Below are 24,923 nucleotides of genomic sequence, written 5' to 3'. Positions count from 1 at the left end.
GCATGTGATTTTTGCAAGGACTAAACCAAATTTTTCTGATATTAACTGCATGTGTTTGAATTTCCAAATTACGGCATTTATGAAAGCAAGTATTCTCTGTTATAAATACAGTTCTTACTGGATGTGTCGAAGAGCACTGTCTCCGCCCGGTTTCGAACCGGGGACTTTTCGCGTGTGAAGCAAATGTGATAACCACTACACTACAGAAACTACTGCATGTGATTTTTGCAAGGACTAAACCAAATTTTACTGATATTAACTGCATGTATTTGAATTTCCAAATTACGGCATTTAGGAAAGCAAGTATTCTCTGTTATAAATACAGTTCTTACTGAATGTGTCAAAGAGCACTGTTTCCACCCGGTTTCAAACCGGGGACCTTTCGCGTGTGATGAGAACGTGATAACCACTACACTACAGAAACCGCTGCATGTGTTTTCTGCTTGGACTAATCCAAAGTTTACTGATATTCACTGCATGTATTTGAATTTCCAAAATATTATTATTCTCTGTTAAAAATACAGTTCTTACTGAATATGTCAAAGAGCACTGTTTCCGCCCGGTTTCGAAACGGGGACCTTTCGCGTGTGATGCGAACGTGATAACCACGACACTACAGAAACCGCTGCATGTGATTTTTGCAAGGACTAAACCAAATTTTACTGATATTCACTGCATGTATTTGAATTTCCAAAATATTATTATTCACTGTTATAAATACAGTTCTTACTGAATGTGTCAAAGAGCACTGTTTCTGCCCGGTTTCGAACCGGGGACCTTTCGCGTGTTAAGCGAATGTGATAACCACTACACTACAGAAACCGCGGCATGTGATTTTTGCAAGGACTAAACCAAATTTTACTGATATTCACTGCATGTATTTGAATTTCCAAAAAAAGGCATTTATGAAAGCAACTATTCTCTGTTAAAAATACAATTCTTACTGGATGTGTCGAAGAGCACTGTTTCCGCCCGGTTTCGAACCGAGGACCTTTCGCGTGTAAAGCGAATGTGATAACCACTACACTACAGAAACTGCTGCATGTGATTTTTGCAAGGACTAAACCAAATTTTACTGATATTCACTGCATGTATTTCAATTTCCAAAATATTATTATTATCTGTTATAAATACAGTTGTTACTGAATGTGTCAAAGAGCACTATTTCCGCCCGGTTTCGAAACGGGGACCTTTCCCGTGTGATGCGAACGTGATAACAACGACACTACAGAAACCGCTGCATGTGATTTTTGCAAGGACTAAACCAAATTTTAATGATATTTACTGCATGTATTTGAATTTCCAAAATATTATTATTCTCTGTTATAAATACAGTTCTTACTGAATGTGTCAAAGACCACTGTTTGCAACCGGTTTCAAAACAGGGACCTTTCGCGTGTTAAGCGAACGTGATAGCCACTACACTACAGAAACTGCTGCATGTGATTTTTGCAAGGACTAAACCAAATTTTACTTATATTAACTGCATGTATTTGAATTTCCAAATTACGGCATTTATGAAAGCAAGTATTCTCTGTTATTAATACAGTTCTTACTGGATGTGTCGTAGAGCACTGTCTCCGCCCGGTTTCGAACCGGGGACTTTTCGCGTGTGAAGAAAATGTGATAACCACTACACTACAGAAACTACTGCATGTGATTTTTGCAAGGACTAAACCAAATTTTACTGATATTCACTGCATGTATTTGAATTTCCAAAAAAAGGCATTTATGAAAGCAACCATTCTCTGTTAAAAATACAGTTCTTACTTGATGTGTCGAAGACCACTGTTTCCGCCCGGTTTCGAACCAAGGACCTTTCGCGTGTAAAGCGAATGTGATAACCACTACACTACAGAAACTGCTGCATGTGTTTCTTGCAAGGACTAATCCAAAGTTTACTGATATTCACTGCATGTATTTGAATTTCCAAAATATTATTATTATCTGTTATAAATACAGTTGTTACTGAATGTGTCAAAGAGCACTATTTCCGCCCGGTTTCGAAACGGGGACCTTTCCCGTGTGATGCGAACGTGATAACAACGACACTACAGAAACCGCTGCATGTGATTTTTGCAAGGACTAAACCAAATTTTAATGATATTTACTGCATGTATTTGAATTTCCAAAATATTATTATTCTCTGTTATAAATACAGTTCTTACTGAATGTGTCAAAGACCACTGTTTGCAACCGGTTTCAAAACAGGGACCTTTCGCGTGTTAAGCGAACGTGATAGCCACTACACTACAGAAACTGCTGCATGTGATTTTTGCAAGGACTAAACCAAATTTTACTTATATTAACTGCATGTATTTGAATTTCCAAATTACGGCTTTTATGAAAGCAAGTATTCTCTGTTATAAATACAGTTCTTACTGAATGTGTCAAAGAGCACTGTTTCCACCCGGTTTCAAACCGGGGACCTTTCGCGTGTGATGAGAACGTGATAACCACTACACTACAGAAACCGCTGCATGTGATTTTTGCAAGGACTAAACCAAATTTTACTGATATTCACTGCATGTATTTGAATTTCCAAAAAAAGGCATTTATGAAAGCAACTATTCTCTGTTAAAAATACAGTTCTTACTGGATGTGTCGAAGAGCACTGTTTCCGCCCGGTTTCGAACCGAGGACCTTTCGCGTGTAAAGCGAATGTGATAACCACTACACTACAGAAACTGCTGCATGTGTTTCTTGCAAGGACTAATCCAAAGTTTACTGATATTCACTGCATGTATTTGAATTTCCAAAATATTACTATTCTCTGTTATAAATACAGTTCTTACTGAATGTGTCAAAGCGCAATGTTTTCGCCCGGTTTCGAACCGGGGACCTTTCGCATGTGATGCAAACGTGAGAGCCACTACACTACAGAAACTGCTGCCTGTGATTTTTGCAAGGACTAAACCAAATTTTACTGATATTCACTGCATGTATTTGAATTTCCAAATTTTGGCATTTATGAAAGCAAGTATTCTCTGTTATAAATACAATTATTCCTGAATGTGTCAAAGAGCACTGTTTCCACCCGGTTTCAAACCGGGGACCTTTCGCGTGTGGTGAGAACGTGATAACCACTACACTACAGAAACCGCTGCATGTGATTTTTGCAAGGACTAAACCAAATTTTACTGATATTCACTGCATGTATTTGAATTTCCAAATTATTATTATTCACTGTTATAAATACAGTTCTTACTGAATGTGTCAAAGAGCACTGTTTCTGCCCGGTTTCGAACCGGGGACCTTTCGCGTGTTAAGCGAATGTGATAGCCACTACACTACAGAAACTGCTGCATGTGATTTTTGCAAGGACTAAACCACATTTTTCTGATATTAACTGCATGTATTTGAATTTCCAAATTACGGCATTTATGAAAGCAAGTATTCTCTGTTATAAATACAGTTCTTACTGGATGTGTCGAAGAGCACTGTCTCCGCCCGGTTTCGAACCGGGGACTTTTCGCGTGTGAAGCAAATGTGATAACCACTACACTACAGAAACTACTGCATGTGATTTTTGCAAGGACTAAACCAAATTTTACTGATATTAACTGCATGTATTTGAATTTCCAAATTACGGCATTTAGGAAAGCAAGTATTCTCTGTTATAAATACAGTTCTTACTGAATGTGTCAAAGTGCACTGTTTCCACCCGGTTTCAAACCGGGGACCTTTCGCGTGTGATGAGAACGTGATAACCACTACACTACAGAAACCGCTGCATGTGTTTTCTGCAAGGACTAATCCAAAGTTTACTGATATTCACTGCATGTATTTGAATTTCCAAAATATTATTATTCTCTGTTAAAAATACAGTTCTTACTGAATATGTCAAAGAGCACTGTTTCCGCCCGGTTTCGAAACGGGGACCTTTCGCGTGTGATGCGAACGTGATAACCACGACACTACAGAAACCGCTGCATGTGATTTTTGCAAGGACTAAACCAAATTTTACTGATATTCACTGCATGTATTTGAATTTCCAAAATATTATTATTCACTGTTATAAATACAGTTCTTACTGAATGTGTCAAAGAGCACTGTTTCTGCCCGGTTTCGAACCGGGGACCTTTCGCGTGTTAAGCGAACGTGATAGCCACTACACTACAGAAACTGCTGCATGTGATTTTTGCAAGGACTAAACCAAATTTTACTGATATTAACTGCATGTATTTGAATTTCCAAATTACGGCATTTATGAAAGCAAGTATTCTCTGTTATTAATACAGTTCTTACTGGATGTGTCGTAGAGCACTGTCTCCGCCCGGTTTCGAACCGGGGACTTTTCGCGTGTGAAGCAAATGTGATAACCACTACACTACAGAAACTACTGCATGTGATTTTTGCAAGGACTAAACCAAGTTTTACTGATATTCACTGCATGTATTTGAATTTCCAAAAAAAGGCATTTATGAAAGCAACCATTCTCTGTTAAAAATACAGTTCTTACTTGATGTGTCGAAGACCACTGTTTCCGCCCGGTTTCGAACCGAGGACCTTTCGCGTGTAAAGCGAATGTGATAACCACTACACTACAGAAACTGCTGCAAGTGTTTCTTGCAAGGACTAATCCAAAGTTTACTGATATTCACTGCATGTATTTGAATTTCCAAAATATTATTATTCTCTGTTAAAAATACAGTTCTTACTGAATGTGTCAAAGAGCACTGTATCCACCCGGTTTCAAACCGGGGACCTTTCGCATGTGATGCAAACGTGATAGCCACTACACTACAGAAACTGCTGCCTGTGATTTTTGCAAGGACTAAACCAAATTTTACTGATATTCACTGCATGTATTTGAATTTCCAAATTTTGGCATTTATGAAAGCAAGTATTCTCTGTTATAAATACAATTATTCCTGAATGTGTCAAAGAGCACTGTTTCCACCCGGTTTCAAACCGGGGACCTTTCGCGTGTGGTGAGAACGTGATAACCACTACACTACAGAAACCGCTGCATGTGATTTTTGCAAGGACTAAACCAAATTTTACTGATATTCACTGCATGTATTTGAATTTCCAAAATATTACTATTCACTGTTATAAATACAGTTCTTACTGAATGTGTCAAAGAGCACTGTTTCTGCCCGGTTTCGAACCGGGGACCTTTCGCGTGTTAAGCGAATGTGATAGCCACTACACTACAGAAACTGCTGCATGTGATTTTTGCAAGGACTAAACCAAATTTTACTGATATTCACTGCATCTATTTGAATTTCCAAATTACGGCATTTATGAAAGCAAGTATTCTCTGTTATAAATACAGTTCTTACTGGATGTGTCGAAGAGCACTGTCTCCGCCCGGTTTCGAACCGGGGACTTTTCGCGTGTGAAGCAAATGTGATAACCACTACACTACAGAAACTACTGCATGTGATTTTTGCAAGGACTAAACCAAATTTTACTGATATTAACTGCATGTATTTGAATTTCCAAATTACGGCATTTAGGAAAGCAAGTATTCTCTGTTATAAATACAGTTCTTACTGAATGTGTCAAAGAGCACTGTTTCCACCCGGTTTCAAACCGGGGACCTTTCGCGTGTGATGAGAACGTGATAACCACTACACTACAGAAACCGCTGCATGTGTTTTCTGCAAGGACTAATCCAAAGTTTACTGATATTCACTGCATGTATTTGAATTTCCAAAATATTATTATTCTCTGTTAAAAATACAGTTCTTACTGAATATGTCAAAGAGCACTGTTTCCGCCCGGTTTCGAAACGGGGACCTTTCGCGTGTGATGCGAACGTGATAACCACGACACTACAGAAACCGCTGCCTGTGATTTTTGCAAGGACTAAACCAAATTTTACTGATATTCACTGCATGTATTTGAATTTCCAAAATATTATTATTCTCTGTTAAAAATACAGTTCTTACTGAATGTGTCAAAGAGCACTGTATCCACCCGGTTTCAAACCGGGGACCTTTCGCATGTGATGCAAACGTGATAGCCGCTACACTACAGAAACTGCTGCCTGTGATTTTTGCAAGGACTAAACCAAATTTTACTGATATTCACTGCATGTATTTGAATTTCCAAATTTTGGCATTTATGAAAGCAAGTATTCTCTGTTATAAATACAATTATTCCTGAATGTGTCAAAGAGCACTGTTTCCACCCGGTTTCAAACCGGGGACCTTTCGCGTGTGGTGAGAACGTGATAACCACTACACTACAGAAACCGCTGCATGTGATTTTTGCAAGGACTAAACCAAATTTTACTGATATTCACTGCATGTATTTGAATTTCCAAAATATTATTATTCACTGTTATAAATACAGTTCTTACTGAATGTGTCAAAGAGCACTGTTTCTGCCCGGTTTCGAACCGGGGACCTTTCGCGTGTTTAGCGAATGTGATAGCCACTACACTACAGAAACTGCTGCATGTGATTTTTGCAAGGACTAAACCAAATTTTTCTGATATTAACTGCATGTATTTGAATTTCCAAATTACGGCATTTATGAAAGCAAGTATTCTCTGTTATAAATACAGTTCTTACTGGATGTGTCGAAGAGCACTGTCTACGCCCGGTTTCGAACCGGGGACTTTTCGCGTGTGAAGCAAATGTGATAACCACTACACTACAGAAACTACTGCATGTGATTTTTGCAAGGACTAAACCAAATTTTACTGATATTAACTGCATGTATTTGAATTTCCAAATTACGGCATTTAGGAAAGCAAGTATTCTCTGTTATAAATACAGTTCTTACTGAATGTGTCAAAGAGCACTGTTTCCACCCGGTTTCAAACCGGGGACCTTTCGCGTGTGATGAGAACGTGAAAACCACTACACTACAGAAACCGCTGCATGTGTTTTCTGCAAGGACTAATCCAAAGTTTACTGATATTCACTGCATGTATTTGAATTTCCAAAATATTATTATTCTCTGTTAAAAATACAGTTCTTACTGAATATGTCAAAGAGCACTGTTTCCGCCCGGTTTCGAAACGGGGACCTTTCGCGTGTGATGCGAACGTGATAACCACGACACTACAGAAACCGCTGCATGTGATTTTTGCAAGGACTAAACCAAATTTTACTGATATTCACTGCATGTATTTGAATTTCCAAAATATTATTATTCACTGTTATAAATACAGTTCTTACTGAATGTGTCAAAGAGCACTGTTTCTGCCCGGTTTCGAACCGGGGACCTTTCGCGTGTTAAGCGAACGTGATAGCCACTACACTACAGAAACAGCTGCATGTGATTTTTGCAAGGACTAAACCAAATTTTACTGATATTAACTGCATGTATTTGAATTTCCAAAATATTATTATTCTCTGTTAAAAATACAGTTCTTACTGAATATGTCAAAGAGCACTGTTTCCGCCCGGTTTCGAAACGGGGACCTTTCGCGTGTGATGCGAACGTGATAACCACGACACTACAGAAACCGCTGCATGTGATTTTTGCAAGGACTAAACCAAATTTTACTGATATTCACTGCATGTATTTGAATTTCCAAAATATTATTATTCACTGTTATAAATACAGTTCTTACTGAATGTGTCAAAGAGCACTGTTTCTGCCCGGTTTCGAACCGGGGACCTTTCGCGTGTTAAGCGAACGTGATAGCCACTACACTACAGAAACTGCTGCATGTGATTTTTGCAAGGACTAAACCAAATTTTACTGATATTAACTGCATGTATTTGAATTTCCAAATTACGGCATTTATGAAAGCAAGTATTCTCTGTTATTAATACAGTTCTTACTGGATGTGTCGAAGAGCACTGTCTCCGCCCGGTTTCGAACCGGGGACTATTCGCGTGTGAAGCAAATGTGATAACCACTACACTACAGAAACTACTGCATGTGATTTTTGCAAGGACTAAACCAAATTTTACTGATATTCACTGCATGTATTTGAATTTCCAAAAAAAGGCATTTATGAAAGCAACCATTCTCTGTTAAAAATACAGTTCTTACTTGATGTGTCGAAGACCACTGTTTCCGCCCGGTTTCGAACCGAGGACCTTTCGCGTGTAAAGCGAATGTGATAACCACTACACTACAGAAACTGCTGCATGTGTTTCTTGCAAGGACTAATCCAAAGTTTACTGATATTCACTGCATGTATTTGAATTTCCAAAATATTGTTATTCTCTGTTAAAAATACAGTTCTTACTGAATGTGTCAAAGAGCACTGTATCCACCCGGTTTCAAACCGGGGACCTTTCGCATGTGATGCAAACGTGATAGCCACTACACTACAGAAACTGCTGCCTGTGATTTTTGCAAGGACTAAACCAAATTTTACTGATATTCACTGCATGTATTTGAATTTCCAAATTTTGGCATTTATGAAAGCAAGTATTCTCTGTTATAAATACAATTATTCCTGAATGTGTCAAAGAGCACTGTTTCCACCCGGTTTCAAACCGGGGACCTTTCGCGTGTGGTGAGAACGTGATAACCACTACACTACAGAAACCGCTGCATGTGATTTTTGCAAGGACTAAACCAAATTTTACTGATATTCACTGCATGTATTTGAATTTCCAAAATATTATTATTCACTGTTATAAATACAGTTCTTACTGAATGTGTCAAAGAGCACTGTTTCTGCCCGGTTTCGAACCGGGGACCTTTCGCGTGTTAAGCGAATGTGATAGCCACTACACTACAGAAACTGCTTCATGTGATTTTTGCAAGGACTAAACCAAATTTTACTGATATTCACTGCATCTATTTGAATTTCCAAATTACGGCATTTATGAAAGCAAGTATTCTCTGTTATAAATACAGTTCTTACTGGATGTGTCGAAGAGCACTGTCTCCGCCCGGTTTCGAACCGGGGACTTTTCGCGTGTGAAGCAAATGTGATAACCACTACACTACAGAAACTACTGCATGTGATTTTTGCAAGGACTAAACCAAATTTTACTGATATTAACTGCATGTATTTGAATTTCCAAATTACGGCATTTAGGAAAGCAAGTATTCTCTGTTATAAATACAGTTCTTACTGAATGTGTCAAAGAGCACTGTTTCCACCAGGTTTCAAACCGGGGACCTTTCGCATGTGATGAGAACGTGATAACCACTACACTACAGAAACCGCTGCATGTGTTTTCTGCAAGGACTAATCCAAAGTTTACTGATATTCACTGCATGTATTTGAATTTCCAAAATATTATTATTCTCTGTTAAAAATACAGTTCTTACTGAATATGTCAAAGAGCACTTTTTCCGCCCGGTTTCGAAACGGGGACCTTTCGCGTGTGATGCGAACGTGATAACCACGACACTACAGAAACCGCTGCCTGTGATTTTTGCAAGGACTAAACCAAATTTTACTGATATTCACTGCATGTATTTGAATTTCCAAAATATTATTATTCTCTGTTAAAAATACAGTTCTTACTGAATGTGTCAAAGAGCACTGTATCCACCCGGTTTCAAACCGGGGACCTTTCGCATGTGATGCAAACGTGATAGCCACTACACTACAGAAACTGCTGCCTGTGATTTTTGCAAGGACTAAACCAAATTTTACTGATATTCACTGCATGTATTTGAATTTCCAAATTTTGGCATTTATGAAAGCAAGTATTCTCTGTTATAAATACAATTATTCCTGAATGTGTCAAAGAGCACTGTTTCCACCCGGTTTCAAACCGGGGACCTTTCGCGTGTGGTGAGAACGTGATAACCACTACACTACAGAAACCGCTGCATGTGATTTTTGCAAGGACTAAACCAAATTTTACTGATATTCACTGCATGTATTTGAATTTCCAAAATATTATTATTCACTGTTATAAATACAGTTCTTACTGAATGTGTCAAAGAGCACTGTTTCTGCCCGGTTTCGAACCGGGGACCTTTCGCGTGTTTAGCGATTATGATAGCCACTACACTACAGAAACTGCTGCATGTGATTTTTGCAAGGACTAAACCAAATTTTTCTGATATTAACTGCATGTATTTGAATTTCCAAATTACGGCATTTATGAAAGCAAGTATTCTCTGTTATAAATACAGTTCTTACTGAATGTGTCAAAGAGCACTGTTTCCACCCGGTTTCAAACCGGGGACCTTTCGCGTGTGATGAGAACGTGATAACCACTACACTACAGAAACCGCTGCATGTGTTTTCTGCAAGGACTACTCCAAAGTTTACTGATATTCACTGCATGTATTTGAATTTCCAAAATATTATTATTCTCTGTTAAAAATACAGTTCTTACTGAATATGTCAAAGAGCACTGTTTCCGCCCGGTTTCGAAACGGGGACCTTTCGCGTGTGATGCGAACGTGATAACCACGACACTACAGAAACCGCTGCATGTGATTTTTGCAAGGACTAAACCTAATTTTACTGATATTCACTGCATGTATTTGAATTTCCAAAATATTATTATTCACTGTTATAAATACAGTTCTTACTGAATGTGTCAAAGAGCACTGTTTCTGCCCGGTTTCGAACCGGGGACCTTTCGCGTGTTAAGCGAACGTGATAGCCACTACACTACAGAAACTGCTGCATGTGATTTTTGCAAGGACTAAACCAAATTTTACTGATATTAACTGCATGTATTTGAATTTCCAAAATATTATTATTCTCTGTTAAAAATACAGTTCTTACTGAATATGTCAAAGAGCACTGTTTCCGCCCGGTTTCGAAACGGGGACCTTTCGCGTGTGATGCGAACGTGATAACCACGACACTACAGAAACCGCTGCATGTGATTTTTGCAAGGACTAAACCAAATTTTACTGATATTCACTGCATGTATTTGAATTTCCAAAATATTATTATTCACTGTTATAAATACAGTTCTTACTGAATGTGTCAAAGAGCACTGTTTCTGCACGGTTTCGAACCGGGGACCTTTCGCGTGTTAAGCGAACGTGATAGCCACTACACTACAGAAACTGCTGCATGTGATTTTTGCAAGGACTAAACCAAATTTTACTGATATTAACTGCATGTATTTGAATTTCCAAATTACGGCATTTATGAAAGCAAGTATTCTCTGTTATTAATACAGTTCTTACTGGATGTGTCGAAGAGCACTGTCTCCGCCCGGTTTCGAACCGGGGACTTTTCGCGTGTGAAGCAAATGTGATAACCACTACACTACAGAAACTACTGCATGTGATTTTTGCAAGGACTAAACAAAATTTTACTGATATTCACTGCATGTATTTGAATTTCCAAAAAAAGGCATTTATGAAAGCAACCATTCTCTGTTAAAAATACAGTTCTTACTTGATGTGTCGAAGACCACTGTTTCCGCCCGGTTTCGAACCGAGGACCTTTCGCGTGTAAAGCGAATGTGATAACCACTACACTACAGAAACTGCTGCATGTGTTTCTTGCAAGGACTAATCCAAAGTTTACTGATATTCACTGCATGTATTTGAATTTCCAAAATATTATTATTCTCTGTTAAAAATACAGTTCTTACTGAATGTGTCAAAGAGCACTGTATCCACCCGGTTTCAAACCGGGGACCTTTCGCATGTGATGCAAACGTGATAGCCACTACACTACAGAAACTGCTGCCTGTGATTTTTGCAAGGACTAAACCAAATTTTACTGATATTCACTGCATGTATTTGAATTTCCAAATTTTGGCATTTATGAAAGCAAGTATTCTCTGTTATAAATACAATTATTCCTGAATGTGTCAAAGAGCACTGTTTCCACCCGGTTTCAAACCGGGGACCTTTCGCGTGTGGTGAGAACGTGATAACCACTACACTACAGAAACCGCTGCATGTGATTTTTGCAAGGACTAAAACAAATTTTACTGATATTCACTGCATGTATTTGAATTTCCAAAATATTATTATTCTCTGTTAAAAATACAGTTCTTACTGAATATGTCAAAGAGCACTGTTTCCGCCCGGTTTCGAAACGGGGACCTTTCGCGTGTGATGCGAACGTGATAACCACGACACTACAGAAACCGCTGCATGTGATTTTTGCAAGGACTAAAGCAAATTTTACTGATATTCACTGCATCTATTTGAATTTCCAAATTACGGCATTTATGAAAGCAAGTATTCTCTGTTATAAATACAGTTCTTACTGGATGTGTCGAAGAGCACTGTTTCTGCCCGGTTTCGAACCGGGGACCTTTCGCGTGTTAAGCGAACGTGATAGCCACTACACTACAGAAACTGCTGCATGTGATTTTTGCAAGGACTAAACCAAATTTTACTGATATTAACTGCATGTATTTGAATTTCCAAATTACGGCATTTATGAAAGCAAGTATTCTCTGTTATTAATACAGTTCTTACTGGATGTGTCGAAGAGCACTGTCTCCGCCCGGTTTCGAACCGGGGACTTTTCGCGTGTGAAGCAAATGTGATAACCACTACACTACAGAAACTACTGCATGTGATTTTTGCAAGGACTAAACCAAATTTTACTGATATTCACTGCATGTATTTGAATTTCCAAAATATTATTATTCTCTGTTAAAAATACAGTTCTTACTGAATGTGTCGAAGAGCACTGTATCCACCCGGTTTCAAACCGGGGACCTGTCGCATGTGATGCAAACGTGATAGCCACTACACTACAGAAACTGCTGCCTGTGATTTTTGCAAGGACTAAACCAAATTTTACTGATATTCACTGCATGTATTTGAATTTCCAAATTTTGGCATTTATGAAAGCAAGAATTCTCTGTTATAAATACAATTATTCCTGAATGTGTCAAAGAGCACTGTTTCCACCCGGTTTCAAACCGGGGACCTTTCGCGTGTGGTGAGAACGTGATAACCACTACACTACAGAAACCGCTGCATGTGATTTTTGCAAGGACTAAACCAAATTTTACTGATATTCACTGCATGTATTTGAATTTCCAAAATATTATTATTCACTGTTATAAATACAGTTCTTACTGAATGTGTCAAAGAGCACTGTTTCTGCCCGGTTTCGAACCGGGGACCTTTCGCGTGTTAAGCGAATGTGATAGCCACTACACTACAGAAACTGCTGCATGTGATTTTTGCAAGGACTAAACCAAATTTTTCTGATATTAACTGCATGTATTTGAATTTCCAAATTACGGCAATTATGAAAGCAAGTATTCTCTGTTATAAATACAGTTCTTACTGGATGTGTCGAAGAGCACTGTCTCCGCCCGGTTTCGAACCGGGGACTTTTCGCGTGTGAAGCAAATGTGATAACCACTACAATACAGAAACTACTGCATGTGATTTTTGCAAGGACTAAACCAAATTTTACTGATATTAACTGCATGTATTTGAATTTCCAAATTACGGCATTTAGGAAAGCAAGTATTCTCTGTTATAAATACAGTTCTTACTGAATATGTCAAAGAGCACTGTTTCCGCCCGGTTTCGAAACGGGGACCTTTCGCGTGTGATGCGAACGTGATAACCACGACACTACAGAAACCGCTGCATGTGATTTTTGCAAGGACTAAACCAAATTTTACTGATATTCACTGCATGTATTTGAATTTCCAAAATATTATTATTCACTGTTATAAATACAGTTCTTACTGAATGTGTCAAAGAGCACTGTTTCTGCCCGGTTTCGAACCGGGGACCTTTCGCGTTTTAAGCGAACGTGATAGCCACTACACTACAGAAACTGCTGCATGTGATTTTTGCAAGGACTAAACCAAATTTTACTGATATTAACTGCATGTATTTGAATTTCCAAATTACGGCATTTATGAAAGCAAGTATTCTCTGTTATTAATACAGTTCTTACTGGATGTGTTGAAGAGCACTGTCTCCGCCCGGTTTCGAACCGGGGACTTTTCGCGTGTAAAGCGAATGTGATAACCACTACACAACAGAAACTGCTGCATGTGTTTCTTGCAAGGACTGATTCCAAAGTTTACTGATATTCACTGCATGTATTTGAATTTCCAAAATATTATTATTCTCTGTTATAAATACAGTTCTTACTGAATGTGTCAAAGAGCAATGTTTTCACCCGGTTTCAAACCGGGGACCTTTCGCTTGTTAAGCGAACGTGATAGCCACTACACTACAGAAACTGCTGCCTGTGAATTTTGCAAGGACTAAATAAAATTTTACTGATATTCACTGCATGTATTTGAATTTCCAAAATATTATTATTCTCTGTTATAAATACAGTTCTTTCTGAATATGTCAAAGAGCACTGTTTCCGCCCGGTTTCGAAACGGGGACCTTTCGCGTGTGATGCGAACGTGATAGCCACTACACTACAGAAACTACTGCATGTGATTTTTGCAAGGACTAAATCAAATTTTACTGATATTCACTGCAGGTATTTGAATTTCCAAAAAAAGGCATTTATGAAAGCAACTATTCTCTGTTAAAAATACAGTTCTTACTGGATGTGTCGAAGAGCACTGTTTCCGCCCGGTTTCGAACCGAGGACCTTTCGCGTGTAAAGCGAATGTGATAACCACTACACAACAGAAACTGCTGCATGTGTTTCTTGCAAGGACTGATTCCAAAGTTTACTGATATTCACTGCATGTATTTGAATTTCCAAAATATTATTATTCTCTGTTATAAATACAGTTCTTACTAAATGTGTCAAAGAGCAATGTTTTCGCCCGGTTTCGAACCTTGGGACCTTTCGCGTGTTAAGCGAACGTGATAGCCACTACACTACAGAAACTGCTGCCTGTGATTTTTGCAAGGACTAAACCAAATTTTACTGATATTCACTGCATGTATTTGAATTTCCAAAATATTATTATTCTCTGTTATAAATACAGTTCTTACTGAATATGTCAAAGAGCACTGTTTCCTTACGGTTTCGAAACGGGGACCTTTCGCATGTGATGCGAACGTGATAGCCACTACACTACAGAAACTGCTGCCTGTGATTTTTGCAAGGACTAAACCAAATTTTACTGATATTCACTGCATGTATTTGAATTTCCAAATTTTGGCATTTATGAAAGCAAGTATTCTCTGTTATAAATACAATTATTACTGAATGTGTCAAAGAGCACTGTTTCCACCCGGTTTCAAACCGGGGACCTTTCGCGTGTGATGAAGACGTGATAACCACTACACTACAGAAACTACTGCATGTGATTTTTGCAAGGACTAAACCAATTTTACTGATATTTAATGCATGTATTTGAATTTCCAAAATATTATTATTCTCTGTTATAAATACAGTTCTTACTGAATGTGTCAAAGTGCATTGTTTCCAACTGTTTTCGAACCGGGGACCTTTCGCGTGTGAAGCGAATGTGATAACCACTACACTACAGAAACTACTGCATGTGATTTTTGCAAATACTAAACCAAATTTTACTGATATTCACTGCATGTATTTGAATTTCCAAAAAAAGGCATTTATGAAAGCAACTATTCTCTGTTAAAAATACAGTTCTTACTTGATGTGTCGAAGAGCACTGTTTCCGCCCGGTTTCGAACCGAGGACCTTTCCCGTGTTAAGCGAATGTGATAACCACTACACTACAGAAACTGCTGCATGTGGTGCTTTCAAGGACTGATTCCAAAGCTTACTGATATTCACTGCATGTATTTGAATTTCCAAAATATTATTATTCTCTGTTATAAATACAGTTCTTACTGAATGTGTCAAAGAGCAATGTTTTCGCCCGGTTTCGAACCGGGGACCTTTCGCGTGTAAAGCGAATGTGATAACCACTACACAACAGAAACTGCTGCCTGTGATTTTTGCAAGGACTAAACCAAAATTTACTGATATTCACTGCATGTATTTGAATTTCCAAAATGTTATTATTCTCTGCTATAAATACAGTTCTTACTGAATGTGTCGAAGACCACTGTTTCCACCCGTTTTCGAACCGGTGACCTTTCGCATGTTAAGCGAACGTGATAGCCACTACACTACAGAAACTGCTGCATGTGATTATTGCAAGGACTAAACCAAATTTTACTGATATTCACTGCATGTATTTGAATTTCCAAAATATTCTTATTCTCTGTTATAAATACAGTTCTTACTGAATGTGTCAAAGAGCATTGTTTCCACCTGTTTTCGAACCGGGGACCTTTCGCGTGTGAAGCGAACGTGATAACCACTACACTACAGAAACTACTGCATGTGATTTTTGCAAGGACTAAATCAAATTTTACTGATATTCACTGCAGGTATTTGAATTTCCAAAAAAAGGCATTTATGAAAGCAACTATTCTCTGTTAAAAATACAGTTCTTACTGGATGTGTCGAAGAGCACTGTTTCCGCCCGGTTTCGAACCGAGGACCTTTCGCGTGTAAAGCGAATGTGATAACCACTACACAACAGAAACTGCTGCATGTGTTTCTTGCAAGGACTGATTCCAAAGTTTACTGATATTCACTGCATGTATTTGAATTTCCAAAATATTATTATTCTCTGTTATAAATACAGTTCTTACTGAATGTGTCAAAGAGCAATGTTTTCACCCGGTTTCGAACCGGGGACCTTTCGCTTGTTAAGCGAACGTGATAGCCACTACACTACAGAAACTGCTGCCTGTGAATTTTGCAAGGACTAAACAAAATTTTACTGATATTCACTGCATGTATTTGAATTTCCAAAATATTATTATTCTCTGTTATAAATACAGTTCTTTCTGAATATGTCAAAGAGCACTGTTTCCGCCCGGTTTCGAAACGGGGACCTTTCGCGTGTGATGCGAACGTGATAGCCACTACACTACAGAAACTACTGCATGTGATTTTTGCAAGGACTAAATCAAATTTTACTGATATTCACTGCAGGTATTTGAATTTCCAAAAAAAGGCATTTATGAAAGCAACTATTCTCTGTTAAAAATACAGTTCTTACTGGATGTGTCGAAGAGCACTGTTTCCGCCCGGTTTCGAACCCAGGACCTTTCGCGTGTAAAGCGAATGTGATAACCACTACACAACAGAAACTGCTGCATGTGTTTCTTGCAAGGACTGATTCCAAAGTTTACTGATATTCACTGCATGTATTTGAATTTCCAAAATATTATTATTCTCTGTTATAAATACAGTTCTTTCTGAATATGTCAAAGAGCACTGTTTCCGCCCGGTTTCGAAACGGGGACCTTTCGCGTGTGATGCGAACGTGATAGCCACTACACTACAGAAACTGCTGCCTGTGATTTTTGTAAGGACTAAACCAAATTTTACTGATATTCACTGCATGTATTTGAATTTCCAAAAAGTTATTATTCTCTGCTATAAATACAGTTCTTACTGAATGTGTCAAAGACCACTATTTCCACCTGGTTTCGAACCGGGGACCTTTCGCATGTTAAGTGAACGTGATAGCCACTACACTACAGAAACTGCTGCCTGTGATTTTTGCAAGGACTAAACCAAATTTTACTGATATTCACTGCATGTATTTGAATTTCCAAAAAGTTATTATTCTCTGCTATAAATACAGTTCTTACTGAATGTGTCAAAGACCACTATTTCCACCCGGTTTCGAACCGGGGACCTTTCGCATGTGATGCGAACGTGATAGCCACTACACTACAGAAACTGCTGCCTGTGATTTTTGCAAGGACTAAACCAAATTTTACTGATATTCACTGCATGTATTTGAATTTCCAAAATGTTATTATTCTCTGCTATAAATACAGTTCTTACTGATGTGTCAAAGACCACTGTTTCCACCCGTTTTCGAACCAGGGACCTTTCGCGTGTGAAGCGAACGTGATAACCACTACACTACAGAAACTACTGCATGTGATTTTTGCAAGGACTAAACCAAATTTTACTGATATTCACTGCAGGTATTTGAATTTCCAAAAAAAGGCATTTATGAAAGCAACTATTCTCTGTTAAAAAGACAGTTCTTACTGGATGTGTCGAAGAGCACTGTTTCCGCCCGGTTTCGAACCGAGGACCTTTCGCGTGTAAAGCGAATGTAATAACCACTACACTACAGAAACTGCTGCATGTGAATTTTGCAAGGACTAAACCAAATTTTACTGATATTAACTGCATGTATTTGAATTTCCAAATTACGGCATTTAAGAAAGGAAGTATTCTCTGTTATAAATACAGTTCTTACTGAATGTGTCAAAGAGCACTGTTTCCGCCCGGTTTCGAACCGGGGACGTTTCACGTGTAAAGCGAATGTGATGACCACTACACAACAGAAACTGCTGCATGTGTTTCTTGCAAGGACTGACTCCAAAGTTTACTGATATTCACTGCATGTATTTGAATTTCCAAAATATTATTATTCTCTGTTATAAATACAGTTCTTACTGAATGTGTCATAGAGCAATGTTTTCACCCGGTTTCGAACCGGGGACCTTTCGCTTGTTAAGCGAACGTGATAGCCACTACACTACAGAAACTGCTGCCTGTGAACTTTGCAAGGACTAAACAAAATTTTACTGATATTCACTGCATGTATTTGAATTTCCAAAATATTATTATTCTCTGTTATAAATACAGTTCTTTCTGAATATGTCAAAGAGCACTGTTTCCGCCCGGTTTCGAAACGGGGACCTTTCGCGTGTGATGCGAACGTGATAGCCACTACACTACAGAAACTGCTGCCTGTGATTTTTGTAAGGACTAAACCAAATTTTACTGATATTCACTGCATGTATTTGAATTTCCAAAAAGTTATTATTCTCTGCTATAAATACAGTTCTTACTGAATGTGTCAAAGACCACTATTTCCACCCGGTTTCGAACCGGGGACCTTTCGCATGTTAAGCGAACGTGATAGCCACTACACTACAGAAACTACTGCCCGTGATTTTTGCAAGGACTAAACCAAATTTTACTGATATTCACTGCATGTATTTGAATTTCCAAAAAGTTATTATTCTCTGCTATAAATACAGTTCTTACTGAATGTGTCAAAGACCACTATTTCCACCCGGTTTCGAACCGGGGACCTTTCGCATGTGATGCGAACGTGATAGCCACTACACTACAGAAACTGCTGCCTGTGATTTTTGCAAGGACTAAACCAAATTTTACTGATATTCACTGCATGTATTTGAATTTCCAAAATGTTATTATTCTCTGCTATAAATACAGTTCTTACTGATGTGTCAAAGACCACTGTTTCCACCCGTTTTCGAACCAGGGACCTTTCGCGTGTGAAGCGAACGTGATAACCACTACACTACAGAAACTACTGCATGTGATTTTTGCAAGGACTAAACCAAATTTTACTGATATTCACTGCAGGTATTTGAATTTCCAAAAAAAGGCATTTATGAAAGCAACTATTCTCTGTTAAAAATACAGTTCTTACTGGATGTGTCGAAGAGCACTGTTTCCGCCCGGTTTCGAATCGAGGACCTTTCGCGTGTAAAGCGAATGTAATAACCACTACACTACAGAAACTGCTGCATGTGAATTTTGCAAGGACTAAACCAAATTTTACTGATATTAACTGCATGTATTTGAATTTCCAAATTACGGCATTTAAGAAAGGAAGTATTCTCTGTTATAAATACAGTTCTTACTGAATGTGTCAAAGAGCACTGTTTCCGCCCGGTTTCGAACCGGGGACGTTTCACGTGTAAAGCGGACGTGATGACCACTACACTACAGAAACTGCTGCATGTGATTTCTGCAAAGACTAAACCACATTTTACTGATATTAACTGCAAAATACAGCATTTATGAAAGCAACTATTCTCTGTTATAAAAACAGTTCTTACTGGATGTGTCAAAGAGCACTGTTTCCATCTGGTTTCGAAACGGGGACCTTTCCCGTGTGATGCGAACGTGATAACCACGACACTACAGAAACCGCTGCATGTGATTTTTGCAAGGACTAAACCAAATTTTACTGATATTCACTGCATGTATTTGAATCTCCAAAATATTATTATTCTCTGTTATAAATACAGTTCTTACTGAATGTGTCAAAGAGCACTGTTTCTTCCCGGTTTCGAACCGGGAACCTTTCACATGTGATGCGAATGTGATAACTACTACACTACAGAAACTGCTGCATGTGATTTTTGCAAGGACTAAACCAAATTTTACTGATATTCACTGCATGTATTTGAATTTCCAAAATATTATTATTCTCTGTTATAAATACAATTCTTACTGAATGTGTCAATGAGCAATTTTTCCGCCCGGTTTCGAACCGGGGAACTTTCGCGTGTTAAGCGAAAGTGATAGCCACTACACTATAGAAACTGCTGCCTATGATTTTTGCAAGGACTAAACCAAATATTACTGATATTCACTGCACGTATTTGAATTTCCAAAATATTATTATTCTCTGTTATAAATACAGTTCTTACTGAATATGTCAAAGAGCACTGTTTCCACCCGGTTTCGAACCGGGGACCTTTCGCGTGTGATGCGAACGTGATAACCACGACACTACAGAAACTGCTGCATGTGATTTTTGCAAGGACTGAACCAAATTTTACTGATATTAACTGCATGTATTTGAATTTCCAAATTACGGCATTTCTGAAAGCAAGTATTCTCTGTTTTAAATACAGTTCTTACAGAATGTGTCAAAGAGCACTGTTTCCACCCGGTTTCAAACCGGGGACCTTTCGGGTGTGATGAGAACGTGATAACCACTACACTACAGAAACCGCTGCATGTGATTTTTGCAAGGACTAAACCAAATTTTACTGATATTCACTGCATGTATTTGAATTTCCAAAAAAAGGCATTTATGAAAGCAACTATTCTCTGTTAAAAATACAGTTCTTACTGGATGTGTCGAAGAGCAATGTTTCCGGACGGTTTCGATCCGAGGACCTTTCGCATGTAAAGCGAATGTGATAACCACTACACTACAGAAACTGCTGCATGGTTTTTTTGCAAGGACTAAACCAAATTTTACTGATATTCACTGCATGTTTTTGAATTTCCAAATTACGGAATTTATGAAAGCAAATATTCTCTGTTATGAATACAGTTCTTACTGAATGTGTCAAAGAGCACTGTTTCCGCCCGGTTTCGAACCGGGGACCTTTCACGTGTAAAGCGAACTTGATGACCACTACACTACAGAAACTCTTGCATGTGAATTCTGCAAAGACTAAACCACATTTTACTGATATTCACTGCAAAATACAGCATTTATGAAAGCAACTATTCTCTGTTATAAATACAGTTCTTACTGAATGTGTCAAAGAGCACTGTTTCTGCCCGGTTTCGAAACGGTGACCTTTCACGTGTAAAGCGAACGTGATGACCACTACACTACAGAAACTACTGCATGTGATTTTTGCAAGGACTAAACAAAATTTTACTGATATTCACTGCATGTATTTGAATTTCCAAAAAAAGGCATTTATGAAAGCAACCATTCTCTGTTAAAAATACAGTTCTTACTTGATGTGTCGAAGACCACTGTTTCCGCCCGGTTTCGAACCGAGGACCTTTCGCGTGTAAAGCGAATGTGATAACCACTACACTACAGAAACTGCTGCATGTGTTTCTTGCAAGGACTAATCCAAAGTTTACTGATATTCACTGCATGTATTTGAATTTCCAAAATATTATTATTCTCTGTTAAAAATACAGTTCTTACTGAATGTGTCAAAGAGCACTGTATCCACCCGGTTTCAAACCGGGGACCTTTCGCATGTGATGCAAACGTGATAGCCACTACACTACAGAAACTGCTGCCTGTGATTTTTGCAAGGACTAAACCAAATTTGACTGATATTCACTGCATGTATTTGAATTTCCAAATTTTGGCATTTATGAAAGCAAGTATTCTCTGTTATAAATACAATTATTCCTGAATGTGTCAAAGAGCACTGTTTCCACCCGGTTTCAAACCGGGGACCTTTCGCGTGTGGTGAGAACGTGATAACCACTACACTACAGAAACCGCTGCATGTGATTTTTGCAAGGACTAAACCAAATTTTACTGATATTCACTGCATGTATTTGAATTTCCAAAATATTATTATTCACTGTTATAAATACAGTTCTTACTGAATGTGTCAAAGAGCACTGTTTCTGCCCGGTTTCGAACCGGGGACCTTTCGCGTGTTAAGCGAATGTGATAGCCACTACACTACAGAAACTGCTGCATGTGATTTTTGCAAGGACTAAACCAAATTTTTCTGATATTAACTGCATGTATTTGAATTTCCAAATTACGGCATTTATGAAAGCAAGTATTCTCTGTTATAAATACAGTTCTTACTGGATGTGTCGAAGAGCACTGTCTCCGCCCGGTTTCGAACCGGGGACTTTTCGCGTGTGAAGCAAATGTGATAACCACTACACTACAGAAACTACTGCATGTGATTTTTGCAAGGACTAAACCAAATTTTACTGATATTAACTGCATGTATTTGAATTTCCAAATTACGGCATTTAGGAAAGCAAGTATTCTCTGTTATAAATACAGTTCTTACTTGATGTGTCGAAGACCACTGTTTCCGCCCGGTTTCGAACCGAGGACCTTTCGCGTGTAAAGCGAATGTGATAACCACTACACTACAGAAACTGCTGCATGTGTTTCTTGCAAGGACTAATCCAAAGTTTACTGATATTCACTGCATGTATTTGAATTTCCAAAATATTATTATTCTCTGTTAAAAATACAGTTCTTACTGAATGTGTCAAAGAGCACTGTTTCCGCCCGGTTTCGAACCGGGGACCTTTCACGTGTAAAGCGAACGTGATGACCACTACACTACAGAAACTCTTGCATGTGAATTCTGCAAAGACTAAACCACATTTTACTGATATTCACTGCAAAATACAGCATTTATGAAAGCAACTATTCTCTGTTATAAATACAGTTCTTACTGGATGTGTCGAAGAGCACTGTCTCCGCCCGGTTTCGAACCGGGGACTTTTCGCGTGTGAAGCAAATGTGATAACCACTACACTACAGAAACTACTGCATGTGATTTTTGCAAGGACTAAACCAAATTTTACTGATATTAACTGCATGTATTTGAATTTCCAAATTACGGCATTTAGGAAAGCAAGTATTCTCTGTTATAAATACAGTTCTTACTGAATATGTCAAAGAGCACTGTTTCCGCCCGGTTTCGAAACGGGGACCTTTCGCGTGTGATGCGAACGTGATAACCACGACACTACAGAAACCGCTGCATGTGATTTTTGCAAGGACTAAACCAAATTTTACTGATATTCACTGCATGTATTTGAATTTCCAAAATATTATTATTCACTGTTATAAATACAGTTCTTACTGAATGTATCAAAGAGCACTGTTTCTGCCCGGTTTCGAACCGGGGACCTTTCGCGTGTTAAGCGAACGTGATAGCCACTACACTACAGAAACTGCTGCATGTGATTTTTGCAAGGACTAAACCAAATTTTACTGATATTAACTGCATGTATTTGAATTTCCAAATTACGGCATTTATGAAAGCAAGTATTCTCTGTTATTAATACAGTTCTTACTGGATGTGTTGAAGAGCACTGTCTCCGCCCGGTTTCGAACCGGGGACTTTTCGCGTGTGAAGCAAATGTGATAACCACTACACTACAGAAACTACTGCATGTGATTTTTGCAAGGACTAAACCAAATTTTACTGATATTCACTGCATGTATTTGAATTTCCAAAAAAAGGCATTTATGAAAGCAACCATTCTCTGTTAAAAATACAGTTCTTACTTGATGTGTCAAAGACCACTGTTTCCGCCCGGTTTCGAACCGAGGACCTTTCGCGTGTAAAGCGAATGTGATAACCACTACACTACAGAAACTGCTGCATGTGTTTCTTGCAAGGACTAATCCAAAGTTTACTGATATTCACTGCATGTATTTGAATTTCCAAAATATTATTATTCTCTGTTAAAAATACAGTTCTTACTGAATGTGTCAAAGAGCACTGTTTCCGCCCGGTTTCGAACCGGGGACCTTTCACGTGTAAAGCGAACGTGATGACCACTACACTACAGAAACTCTTGCATGTGAATTCTGCAAAGACTAAACCACATTTTACTGATATTCACTGCAAAATACAGCATTTATGAAAGCAACTATTCTCTGTTATAAATACAGTTCTTACTGGATGTGTCGAAGAGCACTGTCTCCGCCCGGTTTCGAACCGGGGACTTTTCGCGTGTGAAGCAAATGTGATAACCACTACACTACAGAAACTACTGCATGTGATTTTTGCAAGGACTAAACCAAATTTTACTGATATTCACTGCATGTATTTGAATTTCCAAAAAAAGGCATTTATGAAAGCAACCATTCTCTGTTAAAAATACAGTTCTTACTTGATGTGTCGAAGACCACTGTTTCCGCCCGGTTTCGAACCGAGGACCTTTCGCGTGTAAAGCGAATGTGATAACCACTACACTACAGAAACTGCTGCATGTGTTTCTTGCAAGGACTAATCCAAAGTTTACTGATATTCACTGCATGTATTTGAATTTCCAAAATATTATTATTCTCTGTTAAAAATACAGTTCTTACTGAATGTGTCAAAGAGCACTGTATCCACCCGGTTTCAAACCGGGGACCTTTCGCATGTGATGCAAACGTGATAGCCACTACACTACAGAAACTGCTGCCTGTGATTTTTGCAAGGACTAAACCAAATTTTACTGATATTCACTGCATCTATTTGAATTTCCAAATTACGGCATTTATGAAAGCAAGTATTCTCTGTTATAAATACAGTTCTTACTGGATGTGTCGAAGAGCACTGTTTCTGCCCGGTTTCGAACCGGGGACCTTTCGCGTGTTAAGCGAACGTGATAGCCACTACACTACAGAAACTGCTGCATGTGATTTTTGCAAGGACTAAACCAAATTTTACTGATATTAACTGCATGTATTTGAATTTCCAAATTACGGCATTTATGAAATCAAGTATTCTCTGTTATTAATACAGTTCTTACTGGATGTGTCGAAGAGCACTGTCTCCGCCCGGTTTCGAACCGGGGACTTTTCGCGTGTGAAGCAAATGTGATAACCACTACACTACAGAAACTACTGCAT

The 24,923-nt window shown here is 38.4% G+C and overlaps 65 non-coding genes across 65 annotated transcripts; all 65 read right to left on the bottom strand.

Annotated features, from left to right (window-relative positions):
* Positions 1-137: 137 nt before the first annotated feature.
* On the bottom strand, positions 138-210 carry trnav-cac (transfer RNA valine (anticodon CAC)). The gene has a single exon. It is a non-coding gene; the product is annotated as a tRNA-Val (tRNA).
* A 539-nt stretch (positions 211-749) lies between these two features.
* trnav-aac (transfer RNA valine (anticodon AAC)) lies at positions 750-822 on the bottom strand. Its single transcript has one exon. It is a non-coding gene; the product is annotated as a tRNA-Val (tRNA).
* A 141-nt stretch (positions 823-963) lies between these two features.
* trnav-uac (transfer RNA valine (anticodon UAC)) lies at positions 964-1,036 on the bottom strand. The gene has a single exon. It is a non-coding gene; the product is annotated as a tRNA-Val (tRNA).
* Positions 1,037-1,575: 539 nt separating this feature from the next.
* On the bottom strand, positions 1,576-1,648 carry trnav-cac (transfer RNA valine (anticodon CAC)). Its single transcript has one exon. It is a non-coding gene; the product is annotated as a tRNA-Val (tRNA).
* A 141-nt stretch (positions 1,649-1,789) lies between these two features.
* trnav-uac (transfer RNA valine (anticodon UAC)) lies at positions 1,790-1,862 on the bottom strand. The gene has a single exon. It is a non-coding gene; the product is annotated as a tRNA-Val (tRNA).
* A 753-nt stretch (positions 1,863-2,615) lies between these two features.
* Positions 2,616-2,688, bottom strand: trnav-uac (transfer RNA valine (anticodon UAC)). The gene has a single exon. It is a non-coding gene; the product is annotated as a tRNA-Val (tRNA).
* A 539-nt stretch (positions 2,689-3,227) lies between these two features.
* trnav-aac (transfer RNA valine (anticodon AAC)) lies at positions 3,228-3,300 on the bottom strand. The gene has a single exon. It is a non-coding gene; the product is annotated as a tRNA-Val (tRNA).
* Positions 3,301-3,441: 141 nt separating this feature from the next.
* On the bottom strand, positions 3,442-3,514 carry trnav-cac (transfer RNA valine (anticodon CAC)). Its single transcript has one exon. It is a non-coding gene; the product is annotated as a tRNA-Val (tRNA).
* Positions 3,515-4,053: 539 nt separating this feature from the next.
* trnav-aac (transfer RNA valine (anticodon AAC)) lies at positions 4,054-4,126 on the bottom strand. Its single transcript has one exon. It is a non-coding gene; the product is annotated as a tRNA-Val (tRNA).
* A 141-nt stretch (positions 4,127-4,267) lies between these two features.
* On the bottom strand, positions 4,268-4,340 carry trnav-cac (transfer RNA valine (anticodon CAC)). The gene has a single exon. It is a non-coding gene; the product is annotated as a tRNA-Val (tRNA).
* Positions 4,341-4,481: 141 nt separating this feature from the next.
* On the bottom strand, positions 4,482-4,554 carry trnav-uac (transfer RNA valine (anticodon UAC)). Its single transcript has one exon. It is a non-coding gene; the product is annotated as a tRNA-Val (tRNA).
* A 539-nt stretch (positions 4,555-5,093) lies between these two features.
* trnav-aac (transfer RNA valine (anticodon AAC)) lies at positions 5,094-5,166 on the bottom strand. The gene has a single exon. It is a non-coding gene; the product is annotated as a tRNA-Val (tRNA).
* Positions 5,167-5,307: 141 nt separating this feature from the next.
* On the bottom strand, positions 5,308-5,380 carry trnav-cac (transfer RNA valine (anticodon CAC)). Its single transcript has one exon. It is a non-coding gene; the product is annotated as a tRNA-Val (tRNA).
* Positions 5,381-6,332: 952 nt separating this feature from the next.
* On the bottom strand, positions 6,333-6,405 carry trnav-aac (transfer RNA valine (anticodon AAC)). Its single transcript has one exon. It is a non-coding gene; the product is annotated as a tRNA-Val (tRNA).
* Positions 6,406-7,158: 753 nt separating this feature from the next.
* Positions 7,159-7,231, bottom strand: trnav-aac (transfer RNA valine (anticodon AAC)). Its single transcript has one exon. It is a non-coding gene; the product is annotated as a tRNA-Val (tRNA).
* A 325-nt stretch (positions 7,232-7,556) lies between these two features.
* On the bottom strand, positions 7,557-7,629 carry trnav-aac (transfer RNA valine (anticodon AAC)). Its single transcript has one exon. It is a non-coding gene; the product is annotated as a tRNA-Val (tRNA).
* A 141-nt stretch (positions 7,630-7,770) lies between these two features.
* trnav-cac (transfer RNA valine (anticodon CAC)) lies at positions 7,771-7,843 on the bottom strand. The gene has a single exon. It is a non-coding gene; the product is annotated as a tRNA-Val (tRNA).
* A 141-nt stretch (positions 7,844-7,984) lies between these two features.
* Positions 7,985-8,057, bottom strand: trnav-uac (transfer RNA valine (anticodon UAC)). The gene has a single exon. It is a non-coding gene; the product is annotated as a tRNA-Val (tRNA).
* A 539-nt stretch (positions 8,058-8,596) lies between these two features.
* trnav-aac (transfer RNA valine (anticodon AAC)) lies at positions 8,597-8,669 on the bottom strand. Its single transcript has one exon. It is a non-coding gene; the product is annotated as a tRNA-Val (tRNA).
* Positions 8,670-8,810: 141 nt separating this feature from the next.
* trnav-cac (transfer RNA valine (anticodon CAC)) lies at positions 8,811-8,883 on the bottom strand. Its single transcript has one exon. It is a non-coding gene; the product is annotated as a tRNA-Val (tRNA).
* Positions 8,884-10,447: 1,564 nt separating this feature from the next.
* trnav-aac (transfer RNA valine (anticodon AAC)) lies at positions 10,448-10,520 on the bottom strand. The gene has a single exon. It is a non-coding gene; the product is annotated as a tRNA-Val (tRNA).
* Positions 10,521-10,845: 325 nt separating this feature from the next.
* Positions 10,846-10,918, bottom strand: trnav-aac (transfer RNA valine (anticodon AAC)). The gene has a single exon. It is a non-coding gene; the product is annotated as a tRNA-Val (tRNA).
* A 141-nt stretch (positions 10,919-11,059) lies between these two features.
* Positions 11,060-11,132, bottom strand: trnav-cac (transfer RNA valine (anticodon CAC)). Its single transcript has one exon. It is a non-coding gene; the product is annotated as a tRNA-Val (tRNA).
* A 141-nt stretch (positions 11,133-11,273) lies between these two features.
* trnav-uac (transfer RNA valine (anticodon UAC)) lies at positions 11,274-11,346 on the bottom strand. The gene has a single exon. It is a non-coding gene; the product is annotated as a tRNA-Val (tRNA).
* A 753-nt stretch (positions 11,347-12,099) lies between these two features.
* On the bottom strand, positions 12,100-12,172 carry trnav-aac (transfer RNA valine (anticodon AAC)). The gene has a single exon. It is a non-coding gene; the product is annotated as a tRNA-Val (tRNA).
* A 141-nt stretch (positions 12,173-12,313) lies between these two features.
* Positions 12,314-12,386, bottom strand: trnav-cac (transfer RNA valine (anticodon CAC)). Its single transcript has one exon. It is a non-coding gene; the product is annotated as a tRNA-Val (tRNA).
* A 539-nt stretch (positions 12,387-12,925) lies between these two features.
* trnav-aac (transfer RNA valine (anticodon AAC)) lies at positions 12,926-12,998 on the bottom strand. Its single transcript has one exon. It is a non-coding gene; the product is annotated as a tRNA-Val (tRNA).
* Positions 12,999-13,552: 554 nt separating this feature from the next.
* On the bottom strand, positions 13,553-13,625 carry trnaf-aaa (transfer RNA phenylalanine (anticodon AAA)). Its single transcript has one exon. It is a non-coding gene; the product is annotated as a tRNA-Phe (tRNA).
* A 141-nt stretch (positions 13,626-13,766) lies between these two features.
* trnav-uac (transfer RNA valine (anticodon UAC)) lies at positions 13,767-13,839 on the bottom strand. Its single transcript has one exon. It is a non-coding gene; the product is annotated as a tRNA-Val (tRNA).
* A 127-nt stretch (positions 13,840-13,966) lies between these two features.
* Positions 13,967-14,039, bottom strand: trnav-aac (transfer RNA valine (anticodon AAC)). The gene has a single exon. It is a non-coding gene; the product is annotated as a tRNA-Val (tRNA).
* A 340-nt stretch (positions 14,040-14,379) lies between these two features.
* On the bottom strand, positions 14,380-14,452 carry trnav-uac (transfer RNA valine (anticodon UAC)). Its single transcript has one exon. It is a non-coding gene; the product is annotated as a tRNA-Val (tRNA).
* A 953-nt stretch (positions 14,453-15,405) lies between these two features.
* trnav-aac (transfer RNA valine (anticodon AAC)) lies at positions 15,406-15,478 on the bottom strand. Its single transcript has one exon. It is a non-coding gene; the product is annotated as a tRNA-Val (tRNA).
* A 127-nt stretch (positions 15,479-15,605) lies between these two features.
* On the bottom strand, positions 15,606-15,678 carry trnav-uac (transfer RNA valine (anticodon UAC)). Its single transcript has one exon. It is a non-coding gene; the product is annotated as a tRNA-Val (tRNA).
* A 325-nt stretch (positions 15,679-16,003) lies between these two features.
* Positions 16,004-16,076, bottom strand: trnav-cac (transfer RNA valine (anticodon CAC)). Its single transcript has one exon. It is a non-coding gene; the product is annotated as a tRNA-Val (tRNA).
* Positions 16,077-16,217: 141 nt separating this feature from the next.
* Positions 16,218-16,290, bottom strand: trnav-uac (transfer RNA valine (anticodon UAC)). Its single transcript has one exon. It is a non-coding gene; the product is annotated as a tRNA-Val (tRNA).
* A 127-nt stretch (positions 16,291-16,417) lies between these two features.
* On the bottom strand, positions 16,418-16,490 carry trnav-aac (transfer RNA valine (anticodon AAC)). Its single transcript has one exon. It is a non-coding gene; the product is annotated as a tRNA-Val (tRNA).
* A 340-nt stretch (positions 16,491-16,830) lies between these two features.
* Positions 16,831-16,903, bottom strand: trnav-uac (transfer RNA valine (anticodon UAC)). Its single transcript has one exon. It is a non-coding gene; the product is annotated as a tRNA-Val (tRNA).
* Positions 16,904-17,428: 525 nt separating this feature from the next.
* Positions 17,429-17,501, bottom strand: trnav-cac (transfer RNA valine (anticodon CAC)). Its single transcript has one exon. It is a non-coding gene; the product is annotated as a tRNA-Val (tRNA).
* A 125-nt stretch (positions 17,502-17,626) lies between these two features.
* trnav-cac (transfer RNA valine (anticodon CAC)) lies at positions 17,627-17,699 on the bottom strand. The gene has a single exon. It is a non-coding gene; the product is annotated as a tRNA-Val (tRNA).
* Positions 17,700-17,840: 141 nt separating this feature from the next.
* trnav-uac (transfer RNA valine (anticodon UAC)) lies at positions 17,841-17,913 on the bottom strand. The gene has a single exon. It is a non-coding gene; the product is annotated as a tRNA-Val (tRNA).
* A 141-nt stretch (positions 17,914-18,054) lies between these two features.
* trnav-uac (transfer RNA valine (anticodon UAC)) lies at positions 18,055-18,127 on the bottom strand. The gene has a single exon. It is a non-coding gene; the product is annotated as a tRNA-Val (tRNA).
* A 127-nt stretch (positions 18,128-18,254) lies between these two features.
* On the bottom strand, positions 18,255-18,327 carry trnav-aac (transfer RNA valine (anticodon AAC)). The gene has a single exon. It is a non-coding gene; the product is annotated as a tRNA-Val (tRNA).
* Positions 18,328-18,652: 325 nt separating this feature from the next.
* On the bottom strand, positions 18,653-18,725 carry trnav-aac (transfer RNA valine (anticodon AAC)). The gene has a single exon. It is a non-coding gene; the product is annotated as a tRNA-Val (tRNA).
* Positions 18,726-18,851: 126 nt separating this feature from the next.
* trnav-cac (transfer RNA valine (anticodon CAC)) lies at positions 18,852-18,924 on the bottom strand. Its single transcript has one exon. It is a non-coding gene; the product is annotated as a tRNA-Val (tRNA).
* Positions 18,925-19,049: 125 nt separating this feature from the next.
* Positions 19,050-19,122, bottom strand: trnav-cac (transfer RNA valine (anticodon CAC)). Its single transcript has one exon. It is a non-coding gene; the product is annotated as a tRNA-Val (tRNA).
* Positions 19,123-19,263: 141 nt separating this feature from the next.
* Positions 19,264-19,336, bottom strand: trnav-uac (transfer RNA valine (anticodon UAC)). Its single transcript has one exon. It is a non-coding gene; the product is annotated as a tRNA-Val (tRNA).
* A 141-nt stretch (positions 19,337-19,477) lies between these two features.
* trnav-uac (transfer RNA valine (anticodon UAC)) lies at positions 19,478-19,550 on the bottom strand. Its single transcript has one exon. It is a non-coding gene; the product is annotated as a tRNA-Val (tRNA).
* Positions 19,551-20,272: 722 nt separating this feature from the next.
* On the bottom strand, positions 20,273-20,345 carry trnav-cac (transfer RNA valine (anticodon CAC)). Its single transcript has one exon. It is a non-coding gene; the product is annotated as a tRNA-Val (tRNA).
* A 355-nt stretch (positions 20,346-20,700) lies between these two features.
* trnav-uac (transfer RNA valine (anticodon UAC)) lies at positions 20,701-20,773 on the bottom strand. The gene has a single exon. It is a non-coding gene; the product is annotated as a tRNA-Val (tRNA).
* A 141-nt stretch (positions 20,774-20,914) lies between these two features.
* On the bottom strand, positions 20,915-20,987 carry trnav-uac (transfer RNA valine (anticodon UAC)). The gene has a single exon. It is a non-coding gene; the product is annotated as a tRNA-Val (tRNA).
* Positions 20,988-21,112: 125 nt separating this feature from the next.
* trnav-uac (transfer RNA valine (anticodon UAC)) lies at positions 21,113-21,185 on the bottom strand. Its single transcript has one exon. It is a non-coding gene; the product is annotated as a tRNA-Val (tRNA).
* A 141-nt stretch (positions 21,186-21,326) lies between these two features.
* trnav-uac (transfer RNA valine (anticodon UAC)) lies at positions 21,327-21,399 on the bottom strand. The gene has a single exon. It is a non-coding gene; the product is annotated as a tRNA-Val (tRNA).
* A 539-nt stretch (positions 21,400-21,938) lies between these two features.
* On the bottom strand, positions 21,939-22,011 carry trnav-aac (transfer RNA valine (anticodon AAC)). The gene has a single exon. It is a non-coding gene; the product is annotated as a tRNA-Val (tRNA).
* A 141-nt stretch (positions 22,012-22,152) lies between these two features.
* On the bottom strand, positions 22,153-22,225 carry trnav-cac (transfer RNA valine (anticodon CAC)). Its single transcript has one exon. It is a non-coding gene; the product is annotated as a tRNA-Val (tRNA).
* A 141-nt stretch (positions 22,226-22,366) lies between these two features.
* trnav-uac (transfer RNA valine (anticodon UAC)) lies at positions 22,367-22,439 on the bottom strand. Its single transcript has one exon. It is a non-coding gene; the product is annotated as a tRNA-Val (tRNA).
* Positions 22,440-22,565: 126 nt separating this feature from the next.
* trnav-uac (transfer RNA valine (anticodon UAC)) lies at positions 22,566-22,638 on the bottom strand. The gene has a single exon. It is a non-coding gene; the product is annotated as a tRNA-Val (tRNA).
* Positions 22,639-22,763: 125 nt separating this feature from the next.
* On the bottom strand, positions 22,764-22,836 carry trnav-cac (transfer RNA valine (anticodon CAC)). Its single transcript has one exon. It is a non-coding gene; the product is annotated as a tRNA-Val (tRNA).
* A 340-nt stretch (positions 22,837-23,176) lies between these two features.
* On the bottom strand, positions 23,177-23,249 carry trnav-aac (transfer RNA valine (anticodon AAC)). The gene has a single exon. It is a non-coding gene; the product is annotated as a tRNA-Val (tRNA).
* Positions 23,250-23,390: 141 nt separating this feature from the next.
* trnav-cac (transfer RNA valine (anticodon CAC)) lies at positions 23,391-23,463 on the bottom strand. Its single transcript has one exon. It is a non-coding gene; the product is annotated as a tRNA-Val (tRNA).
* A 141-nt stretch (positions 23,464-23,604) lies between these two features.
* trnav-uac (transfer RNA valine (anticodon UAC)) lies at positions 23,605-23,677 on the bottom strand. Its single transcript has one exon. It is a non-coding gene; the product is annotated as a tRNA-Val (tRNA).
* A 126-nt stretch (positions 23,678-23,803) lies between these two features.
* trnav-uac (transfer RNA valine (anticodon UAC)) lies at positions 23,804-23,876 on the bottom strand. Its single transcript has one exon. It is a non-coding gene; the product is annotated as a tRNA-Val (tRNA).
* Positions 23,877-24,001: 125 nt separating this feature from the next.
* trnav-cac (transfer RNA valine (anticodon CAC)) lies at positions 24,002-24,074 on the bottom strand. Its single transcript has one exon. It is a non-coding gene; the product is annotated as a tRNA-Val (tRNA).
* Positions 24,075-24,215: 141 nt separating this feature from the next.
* Positions 24,216-24,288, bottom strand: trnav-uac (transfer RNA valine (anticodon UAC)). Its single transcript has one exon. It is a non-coding gene; the product is annotated as a tRNA-Val (tRNA).
* A 340-nt stretch (positions 24,289-24,628) lies between these two features.
* On the bottom strand, positions 24,629-24,701 carry trnav-aac (transfer RNA valine (anticodon AAC)). The gene has a single exon. It is a non-coding gene; the product is annotated as a tRNA-Val (tRNA).
* A 141-nt stretch (positions 24,702-24,842) lies between these two features.
* trnav-cac (transfer RNA valine (anticodon CAC)) lies at positions 24,843-24,915 on the bottom strand. Its single transcript has one exon. It is a non-coding gene; the product is annotated as a tRNA-Val (tRNA).
* Positions 24,916-24,923: the final 8 nt, after the last annotated feature.

The sequence above is a fragment of the Salvelinus fontinalis genome, chromosome 37 (assembly GCF_029448725.1).
Source record: "Salvelinus fontinalis isolate EN_2023a chromosome 37, ASM2944872v1, whole genome shotgun sequence".
In the NCBI taxonomy this organism is placed as follows: Eukaryota; Metazoa; Chordata; class Actinopteri; order Salmoniformes; family Salmonidae; genus Salvelinus; species Salvelinus fontinalis.
This window is presented reverse-complemented; position numbering and strand designations above follow the sequence as displayed.